Below are 10,150 nucleotides of genomic sequence, written 5' to 3'. Positions count from 1 at the left end.
TCTACCCCACCCCTTAACTGTGGGGGATACGTTCCAAGATCCCCTGGTGGATGGCTGAAACTGCTGGTACCACTGAACCCTATATATGTTTTTTTTCCTGTACATAGATTCCTATGATAAAGTTTAATTTATAAATTAGGCAAGGTAAGAGATTAACAGTAATAACTAATAATAAAATAGAACAATTACAACAATATACTATAATAAAAGTTATGTGAAGGTAGTCTCCTTTGCTCTCACAATATCTTATTGTACTGTACTCACCTCCTTCTCGTGATGACACGAGATGATAAACTGCCTGCGGAGATGAGATGAAGCGTGGTGAATGACGTAGGCGTTGCGACAGAGCGCCTCAGAACGCCGACCATCTACTTCCGGACCATGGTTGCGGGTGGGAAACGGAAGCCGCAGAAAGCGGATCCGGGGATAAGCGGGGAACACTGAATGTGAGGCTCTCCTGAACTATAAAGTGGATCTCAACAAGGCGAGCAGCGAACGAGCAACCGTCAGGTAAAGTAATAACAACCCCAAAGTTACCGTTGTCACAGAGACTAACAGAAGCCCTGTAATGTAGGGTCCTTGAAGTAAAGAGATGTGAGTTCTTATCTCCGCTCTACTCCACTAGCACTCTGGGTTACCTTAGAGGGTTGGATTAAATATAATCATGATTGAGGACTTACTATGAGCAAGGTGTTTTAATTAATCCTAATAACTCTTTTTTATGTTAATGTTTATTTATTTTTGAGAGAGAGCGTGAGCGGGGGAGGGGCAGAGAGAGAGACAGAATCCGAAGCAGGCTCCAGGCTCTGAGCTGTCAGCACAGAACCTGACGCAGGGCTGGAACTCACTAACCAACCGGGGGGTTGTGACCTGAGTTAAAGTCGGGAGCTTAACCGACTGAGCCACCTAGGCACCCCGAATTCTTACAACTGGCCCGCAAGGTAGGAGGAATTATTATCATCATTACCGTTATGGTTGTAATCATTTCCAAATGAGGAAACTGAGGTTTAGAAAGCTTAACTACTTTGCCTACAAGTACACAGCTGACTCCCAGGCTGTGCCTGTACAGTGTACCTCCGTTCTTCAAGTTATTCCAGCTTCACAGTGGTGGGCTCTAAAAAGGGAAACATAACAATGGGAAGTGGGGGATGGGTTTCCTTATCAAAGTCACTGCGCCTCCCCTAACCTTATCATGGGTAATTGAAAGTTAACGCTGTGTGTTAATATATGATGATCAGCTGTTCTGTTTCTACACTCGGGACAGAGATACTCAGAAGAAAGTAATATCTCCATGTCAAGATCATTACAAATGAAAATGGTTACCAAGGGAAGTGGTGGTGTCTACTATTCTGTCTTTAAAAATAAGAAATATTCGCAATTGTTTGGGGTCGAATCTGGTCCTACCTGAGGTCATTCTTCCAAGTCCTGATCAATCATGAACGCTGATGATTAGGTGGTCCTTTGGCTCTGCAGTACAGATAACTGTTGTCTCCTTCCCTCCTTCCTTCCTTCCTTCCTTCCTTCCTTCCTTCCTTCCTTCCTCTCCTTGTCCTCCTTTCTTTTTGAAACAACCAGAGGTGAGGTGGGGCCAGGGAGAGCGGGTGATAGGGAAATGAATGAAGGTGATCAAAAGGCATAAACTTCCACCTATAAGATAAATTAAGTTCTTGGATGTAATGTACAGTGTGGTAACTCTGAGTTGCTAAAAAAAATAGATCTTAAAAGTTCTCATCACAAGGAAAAAAAAGTTTGTAACTATGTGAGCTGATAGATGTTAACTAAGCTTACATGGTAGTCATTTTGCAATACATACATATATCAAATCATTACATTGTACACCTTAAACTTATACAATGTTATATGTCAATTGCATCTCAAGAAAATTAGGGAAAAAATGTTAATTACAAAACAACCATACATTCATTGAGAAGAAAAATTAAAGTATAATAGGCATACAGAAAGTAAAAAAAAGGGGAGGGGGCTCTGGGGTGGCTCAGTTAGTTGGTTAAGTGTCGACTTTGGCTCAGTCATGATCTCACGGTTGGTTCATGGGTTCGAGCACAGGCTCTGTGCTGACAGCTCAGAGCCTGGAGCCTGCTTCAGATTCTGTGTCTCACTCTCTCTCTCTGCGCACCCCCCCCCCCCCCCCCCCCCCCCCCCCCCCCCCCGCTCATGCTCTATCTCTCTCTGTCTGTAAAAAAAAAAGATTAAAGTTCTCACTTGCCAACTTTCCACTCCCTTTCTCCAGGTGGTAACCACTGCTAATAGTTTGATGTGTATCCTTAGGGCATTCTCAATTCATTTACAAAGAAAAAGGAAGGACAGAAGCAAAGAGAGGAATAAAGGAGTTATTTTTACAGAAATGAGATAATATCAGGGCACCTGGGTGGCTCAGTAGGTTAAGCATCTGACCCTTGATTTCAGCTCAGGTCATGATATCACAGTTTGTGAGATCAAGCCCTGTGTCAGACTCTGTCTTGGCAGCGTGGAGCCTGCTTGGGATTCTCTTTCTCCCTCCCTCTCTCTCTCTCTCTCTCTCTCTGTCTCTACCCCCCCCCCCCCCCGTTTGCACGCTTGCATATGTTCTCTCTCTCTCTCTCAAAATAAATAATTTTTTTTTAAAAATGAGATATTATTATTCATGTTCTTCAGTAGCCTAGTTCTTTCACACAAAAGTATTTCATACACATTTAATATTTATGCTTTCTTTTAACAGCTGCACAATATTTATTAACCCAGATGGCCATAATTTGTTAACCATGGCCCTATTGATAGACATTTAAATTGTCTCCAATTTGTTCTTATTCCAAGCCATGCTACAGTGAGATCATTGCCCACATATCTGTTGGCACTTTATGTGAATATTTCTAGGGACAAGGGGGAGAGCTGGGTCAAAGTTATAGCAATTTCTGTTTTGATAGGTCCTGTCAAAGTGTCTTTCCAAGTCTCTAAGAAGTTACATGTCTACCAGTTATTAGTTTAGGTTTTTTTTTTTTTTTCTAATTCTTTATATGTATTAGAAACAATTCTTACTTCCACAAAACAAGCAAATAGAAGTAATGAATAGGGGCACCTGGATGGCTCAGTCAGTTATACCTCTGATTCTTGATTTGGGCTCAGGTCATGATTTCATGGTTCCTGAATTCAAGTCCCACATCAGGCTTTGTGCTGACAGCATGGAGCCTGCTTAGGGTTCTCTGTCTCCCTCTCTCTCTGCATCTCTCCACTTGCTCTCTCTCTGTCTCTCTCTCTCTGTCTCTCTCTCTCTCTCTCTGTCTCTCTCTCTCTCTCTCTTTCTCTCAAAAATAAAGAAACATTTGAAAAACGAGTAATGAAAGAGCATATACAAAGGCTTAAGGATTATCATTTAAGGATACTTTTACATCCTTCTTTCAATTTTTTATGAAATTGTGATTTTATCTCATAGAGAAAAAGTAGCAAGCATGAAGTTGGGTTTTTTTCTTGGCTTTTTTTTTTAAGACATTTTCTTCAGAGTAATTTCAGGTTCATAGATACATAGATTTCCCATATACTCCCTGCCCAGTAGACTCTCCCATTGTCAATAGCCCCAACCAGAGTGTTACATTTGTTACAACTGATAAACCTACATTGACACATTATAATTACCCAACGTCCATAGTTGACATTAGGGTTCACTCTTGGTGGTGTATTTTCTATGGGTTTGAACAAATGATAAATATCCATCATTATAAAGTACCCTTCCCTCCTCCCCAATCCCTGGCAACCATTAACTTTTTATTATCTGCAGAGTTTTGTCTTTCCCAGAATATTATATAATTAGAATCATACACTGTGAGGCTGATTTCAGACGGCTTCTTTCACTTAGTAATATGCACTCAAGGTTCTCCCATGTCTTTTTGTGCCTTGAGAGCCCATTTAGTTTTAGTGTTAATTAATATTCTAGTTTCTGGATGTACCATAGTTTATTTATCCATTCACCTACTGAAAGACACTGTGGATGCTTCTAGGTTTGGGCACTTATGAATAAAGCTGCTATAATCACCTTTGTACAGGTTTTTGTGTGAGCATAAGTTTTCAGTTCCTCTGGGTAAATACCAAGGAGTGCAACTGCTGGATCATATGTGAAGACTTGTTTAGTTTTGTAAGAAATCACCAACTATCTTTCCTAGTGACTGTACCATTTTTCATTCCCACCAGCAATCAATGAGAGTTTCTGTTGTTCCACCTCTTCCTTGCCATTTGGTATTGTCCGTGTTGTGGATATTAGCCATTCTAATAGGTATGTAGTGATAGCTCATTGTTGTTTTAATTTGCAGTTCTCTAGTGACATATGTGATATGGAACACCTTTTCAGGTGCATATTTGCCATCTGCATGTCTTCTTCCATGAGGTATCTGATAAGATTTTTCTTATCCCACCTTTTAATCAGATTGTTTGTTTCCTTCTTCTTGAGTTTTAAGGGTTCTTTGTATATTTTGGATACAGTTCTTTATCAAATGTGTCTTTTGCAAGTATTTCCTCCCAGTCTCTGGCTTGTCTTCTTATTCTCTTGACGTTATATTTCACAGAGCATAAGTGCTTAATTTTAAGGAAGTTCAGCTTATCCATTATTTCTTTCATGGATCATGCGTTTGGTGTTGTATCCAAAAAATCGTCACCATACCCAAGGTCATCCAGGTTTTCTCCTATGTTATCTTTGGTTTTATCATTTCACATTTTACATTTAGGTTTTGACCCATTTTGAGTTAATTTTTGTGAAGGGTGTAAGATTTATCTAGATTCTTTTTTTTTTTTTTTTTTTTTTGGCATGTGGATGTCCATTTGTTCCAATACCATTGGTTGAACAGACTGCCTATTCTCCATTGTATTGCCTTTGCTCCTGTGTCAAAAATCAGTTGACTCTGTTTATGTGGGTCTACATCTGGCCTCTCTATTCTGTTCCCCTGATCTGTTTTTTCACTAACAGCACACTGTCTTGACTACTCTAGTTTTTATACTAAGTTTTAAAGCCAGGTAGTGTCCATCCTCCAATTTGTTCTTTGATGTTGTATTGTCTATTCTGGGTTTTATGCATCTCCATAAAAACTTTGTAATCAGTTTGTCAGTGTCCACAAAATAACTTACTGGAACCTTGACTGGGATTGCACTGAATCTCTAAATCAAGTTTGGGGAGAACTGATAATGTTGTGGGTTTTTTAAAAAAATTTTTTGAAGTAAAATTCATATACAGTGAAGCGCACATATCTGAAGAGTACAATTCAATGAGTTTTGATAAATGTAATAGAGAATATTTGTATCACCTGAGAAAGTTCTGTTTCACCCACTTTCAGTAAATCCCAACCTCTATAATATTCTCATATACATTTTTTTTGTGGACATATTTTCAGTTCCTTTGAATAAGAACCTAGGAGTAGAATTACTGAGTGATAGCGTAGTTGTATATTTAACTTCATAAGACATTATAATATAGATGGTACCATTTTATATTCCAACTAACACAGTATGATAGTTTTAGGTATTCTATGGTCTCACCAAGATTTGGTATGAAATGATATATTGCTACGGTTTTAGTTTGCAAATCTCGACAGTGAATGATGTTTGAGCATTTATTCTTGTACATTTCTTTTGTGAAGTATATGTTGTAGTAGTGTTTTGTCCATTTTTAAATTCTTGTTTGAGTTTTACTTGTTGATTTGTAGATATTTATGTATTCCCTATATAGCTCTTTTCTCAGATATACATGTGCATTATATTTTCTCACAGTCTGCGCCTTATTGTTTTATTTAATTAATGGGTCTTTTAGATAAACAGAAGTCTTAAAATTTTGATAGTCCAATTTATAAATATCCCTTTTATGTTTAATGTTTTTGTCTCCTAATAAGAAATATTTGCCAACCCATGGTCTCAAAGATATTATATTCTCCTATGCTCTCTTCTAGAAACTTACTAGTTTTAGATTCTAGGTTTGGATCTGAAAACATCTCAATTAATACCTGTGCGTGGTGTGAGGTGGGAGCTATGGTTCATATGTTTCAAAAGGTTTATCCAATTGTTCCTATACTATCCATTAGCATAAAGGCATTACTCCCTTATTTTTTATTATCATTTTAATGTTTATAGGACCCATGGTATTATTCTCTATTTCATTCCTGATATTGGTAATTCGTGCTTCTCTTTTCTTCTTGATCAGCCTTGCTAGGAGTTTGTTAATTTTATTTAATCTTTTCAAAGAAACGTCTTTTGGCTTTTATTAATTTCTTCTATTGTTTTGTATTTTATCAATTTCTGCTCTTTAAAAAAATGGTTTTATATACAGAAATTATATATATGGCCTAATTTCTTCTTTTAGAGCAATTTAAAGTGAAATCTTACATCATTGGTTTTATATCATTGGTTTTAAATGATATCAAAATATCATTTAATGTGCCCACTTCGGCAGCACATATACTAAAATATCGTTTAAAGTTTATTCCCTCTAAACACCAATTTAACTGCATTCTGCAAATTTTGATACGTTATATGTTCACGATCACTTACTTTTAAATGGTTTCTGAGATGCCTGGGTGGCTCAGTTGGTTAAGCGTCTGCCTTCGGATCAGGTCATGATCTCGTGGTTAGCGGGTTTGAGCCCTGCATCAGGCTCTCTGCTGTCAGCATTGGGCCCACTTTGGATCCTCTGTCCCCTTGTCTCTCTGCCCCTCCCCCACTCATGTTCTCTGTCTCTCTCAAAAAATAAACATTAGGGGTGCCTGGGTGGCTCAGTCGGTTAAGTGTCCGACTTTGGCTCAGGTCATGATCTCATGGTTCACGAGTTTGAGTCCCGCGTCGGGCTCTGTGCTGACAGCTCGGAGCCTGGAGCCTGCTTCTGATTCTGTTTCTCCCTCTCTCTCTGACCCTCCCCCCATTCATGCTCTGTCTCTCTCTATCTCAAAAATAAATAAACGTTAAAAAAATATTAAAACAAAATAAACATTAAAAAAATGTTTAGATGGTTTCTAATTTTCCTTTTTTATTTTTCCTTTGAACCACAGTTCCTTTTGCAGTCTTCAGGGTTCTTAGTGTTGTTAAGTTCTACTATAACTCCACTGTGTAAGGAAATAACTTTGTAAAATTTCAATCCTTTGAAATTTGAGACTTATTTTATGGCCCAACATACAGCCTATCCTGATGAATATTCTATGTGTGCTTGAAAAGAACATGTGTCCTGAAGTTTGGGGGTATAGCATTTTATAAAAGTCCATTAGGTCAGACTGGTTGATGATGTTCAAATCTGCTAGAGTCTTGATTTTTCATCTAGTTTTTCTATCAGTTACTGAAACCATGATGTTCAAGTCTCTAACTTGTGATTGTGGATTTATTTCTTTCCTTGGTTCTGTCAGTTTTTGCTTCATGTATTTTGAAGCTGTTGTTAACTGCATAAACATTTATGATTATTATGTTTCCTATTGAAATGAACATTTTATCATTATGGAATGCCTTTAAGTTCTAGTCATTCCCTTTGCTCAAAGCCCACATTTATGTTGGGTTAATATAGCCACACCATATTTCTTTTGCTTAGGGTTTGCATGAGTTTTAAATCTATTAGTCTCCTTGTAGCTCTTATAGATTGCATGTTCTTGAATCTTGCTTTTTTATGCTATTTGCCATAATTTTAATTGGTGTTTAGTTTATTTACATTTAATATTGATATAGTTGAACTTAGGTTTACCATTTTTCTATTTGTTTTCTATTTGTTCCATCTTTTTTCCTTTGTTTTTCCTTCCTTATGCTATTTGGGTTAATCACATATTTAGAATATTCATTTTAATTTCTCTGTGGATTTAAACTCTACCTTTTTGGATTTTTTAAGGTATTTTCTAGGTATTTTACAATGCATTCTTAACTTAGTGTGGCCTACCTAGTAGAGTGAATATTTTACTCCTGCATGTAAAATGTAAAAATCTAGCAACAGTAAAATTCTATTAATGCCCAGTCACATATATATGCATGTATTGTAAATAGTAAAATACAGTGTTATAAACTTTGCTTTAAACAGTGAGCTCTTTTTTTTAATTGGAAAGAAAATATTTTACACATATCCACTTTTGTGTAACAATTTCTGGTGCTATTTATTGCTTCTGTTGATCTGAGTTTGTACCTGCTATCATTTCCATTTAGCCTGAAAATTTTTCTTTGACATATCTTTAGGAAGTCAGACTTTACCTTCATTTCTGAAGGATATTTTTGCTGGATATAGAATTCTAAATGCACTGAATTTATCTTTCAGCACTTTAAAGATGTTCAGTTGTTTCTGTTGAAAAGTCAGTGATAATCACTCTCCCTTTATGTGATGTCTTTTTCCTTTGACAACTTTTCAACTAGTTTTCAGAAACTTGGCTTAATTGTGCCTAGATGTGGTTTGTTGTTGTGGGGTTTGTTTGTTTGTTTGTTTGTTTGTGTATTTGGGGTTTTTTTTTTTTTTTTGTACTTACCTTACATGGGTTTGCTGAGCTGCTTGGCTCTATAATGACGTTTTCTACCAAATTTGGGAGATTTTCATCTATTTACTAATTTATTTTTCTCTTTCATTTTCTCTCTCCTCTTCTTCTGAGAACCCAATTAAATGATTTTTAGATTGACATTTTCCCACAGGACCCTGAAGTTCTTTTCACATACTTGTAAAACATTTTTTTCTGTCTGTTCTTCAGATTGTCTGAAGAATCTGAAGACATAGTCTCCACTGATGTCTTCAAATTTCCTGAATCTTTTTACTACTCTTAAGCCTATCTGTTGAATTTGGTTTTAAATATTATACTTTTCAGTTCTATAATTTCCATATCTTTGCTCTAATTCCCTACATGTCTGCTCATTATGATTATCTTATCCTTCAAGTCCTTTTACAAATATATAATAGCTGCGTTAAAGTCTTTCATACATCTGAGTCATCTTGTGTCATTTACTATTTGGTCACGTTTTCTGTTTCTTCATATGTCTAGTAATTGTTTAATGTATACTAGACATTGTAGAAGGTTCCTTATAGACTCTGGTTTTTGTTATTTTCCTCTGAATAGTAATGAATTTTGTTCTAGTTGGTAGTTACATTATTGGCTGATCACCCTGCACCCTGAACTTGTAGAGACTAGGTTTGATGCTTTGATGGAGTCCATTTCAGTTTTGTCATTAGTCCCAGGGCAAATCTCTTAAGTATGATATCTAGTCTCTACGTCTAAGGCACGACTTTTCTAAAGTTTAAGTAAAAATCTTGAGAAATCACCAAGCTCCTCAAACTTGGCAGGACTCCGATTCTAAAGTCTGTCTCTATGCAGTGGGCAGAAGCTGGAATCTCTGTTCTATTCTTTCAGTGTCCTGGCTGTAGTTTTCCACAGGGCAATTTGGAATCTCCCCTGCACGTGCATAGTTCAGAGGTCAGGCAAGGATTTGAAAGGATGATATAAGTAGTTTTGAGGCCTATTCCCTGCGTGGTTCCTCTTTCTGGGATTTTTACCCCTTGATTTCCAGTCACTATGATAGCTCCCAAACTTCATCCTCTGAACCCTCAGGCCAATAAGACTATGACTTTCTGTTTGAAGTGAAGTTGTCTTGTCCCAGGTGGACTCTAGAGCATCCTTGGGGAAACCCATAAACATATTGATCTTATCCAGAATGGTTCCTTATTTCAAGGATCAAATTTCCTCTGGTTTCTGCCTGCTTTGGTCTCTGTCCAATATGTTTAAATAGCTGTCCTTTAATATTTTGTCTAGAGCTTATAATTGCTTTCTATAGGAAGGATAATCTGATACTTGGTACTCCATTATGGCCAGAACCACAACATATAACTAAAACTTCTGCATCTGATTTCACCTAAGAGCTGCCTTTCTTTACTTGCAGCAAAGATTGTAGCAGTTTGAAATTTGAGATGAGCCTTTCATTTTTCAATCAGTGGTTTCCACTTCTAGATCATCATTGCTTTACCAAAAGGTAGATGCTCCAAACAGAGAAACAAATGGTTGCCTTTCTTGAGACAATCTCAAGAGAAGTATCAAGTCTGCTTTTGCTTAATTTAGTATGTGTAATAGGAAGCAGCTTAGGACCATCACCTTCTAAACTCTTCAGCTGAAAGATGCGAGTTTACTGTCCATGTGGCCTCTCCATTTTACAAATAATCCTTTGAAAACATCTCTGTGACTGA

The 10,150-nt window shown here is 37.1% G+C and overlaps 1 long non-coding RNA gene across 1 annotated transcript in view; it reads left to right on the top strand.

Moving 5' to 3' along the window:
* The first annotated feature begins 378 nt into the window (after positions 1-378).
* The window catches only part of LOC109263692 (uncharacterized), a 78,739-nt gene continuing 68,967 nt past the window's right edge, over positions 379-10,150 (top strand). Inside the window, exon 1 of the long non-coding RNA XR_002078336.2 lies at positions 379-510. This is a non-coding gene — a long non-coding RNA (uncharacterized LOC109263692). The remainder of the gene's footprint in view (positions 511-10,150) is intronic.

This window comes from Panthera pardus, unplaced genomic scaffold (genome assembly GCF_024362965.1).
Source record: "Panthera pardus isolate Hobbes unplaced genomic scaffold, ASM2436296v1 HiC_scaffold_8, whole genome shotgun sequence".
NCBI lineage: Eukaryota > Metazoa > Chordata > Mammalia > Carnivora > Felidae > Panthera > Panthera pardus.
This window is presented reverse-complemented; position numbering and strand designations above follow the sequence as displayed.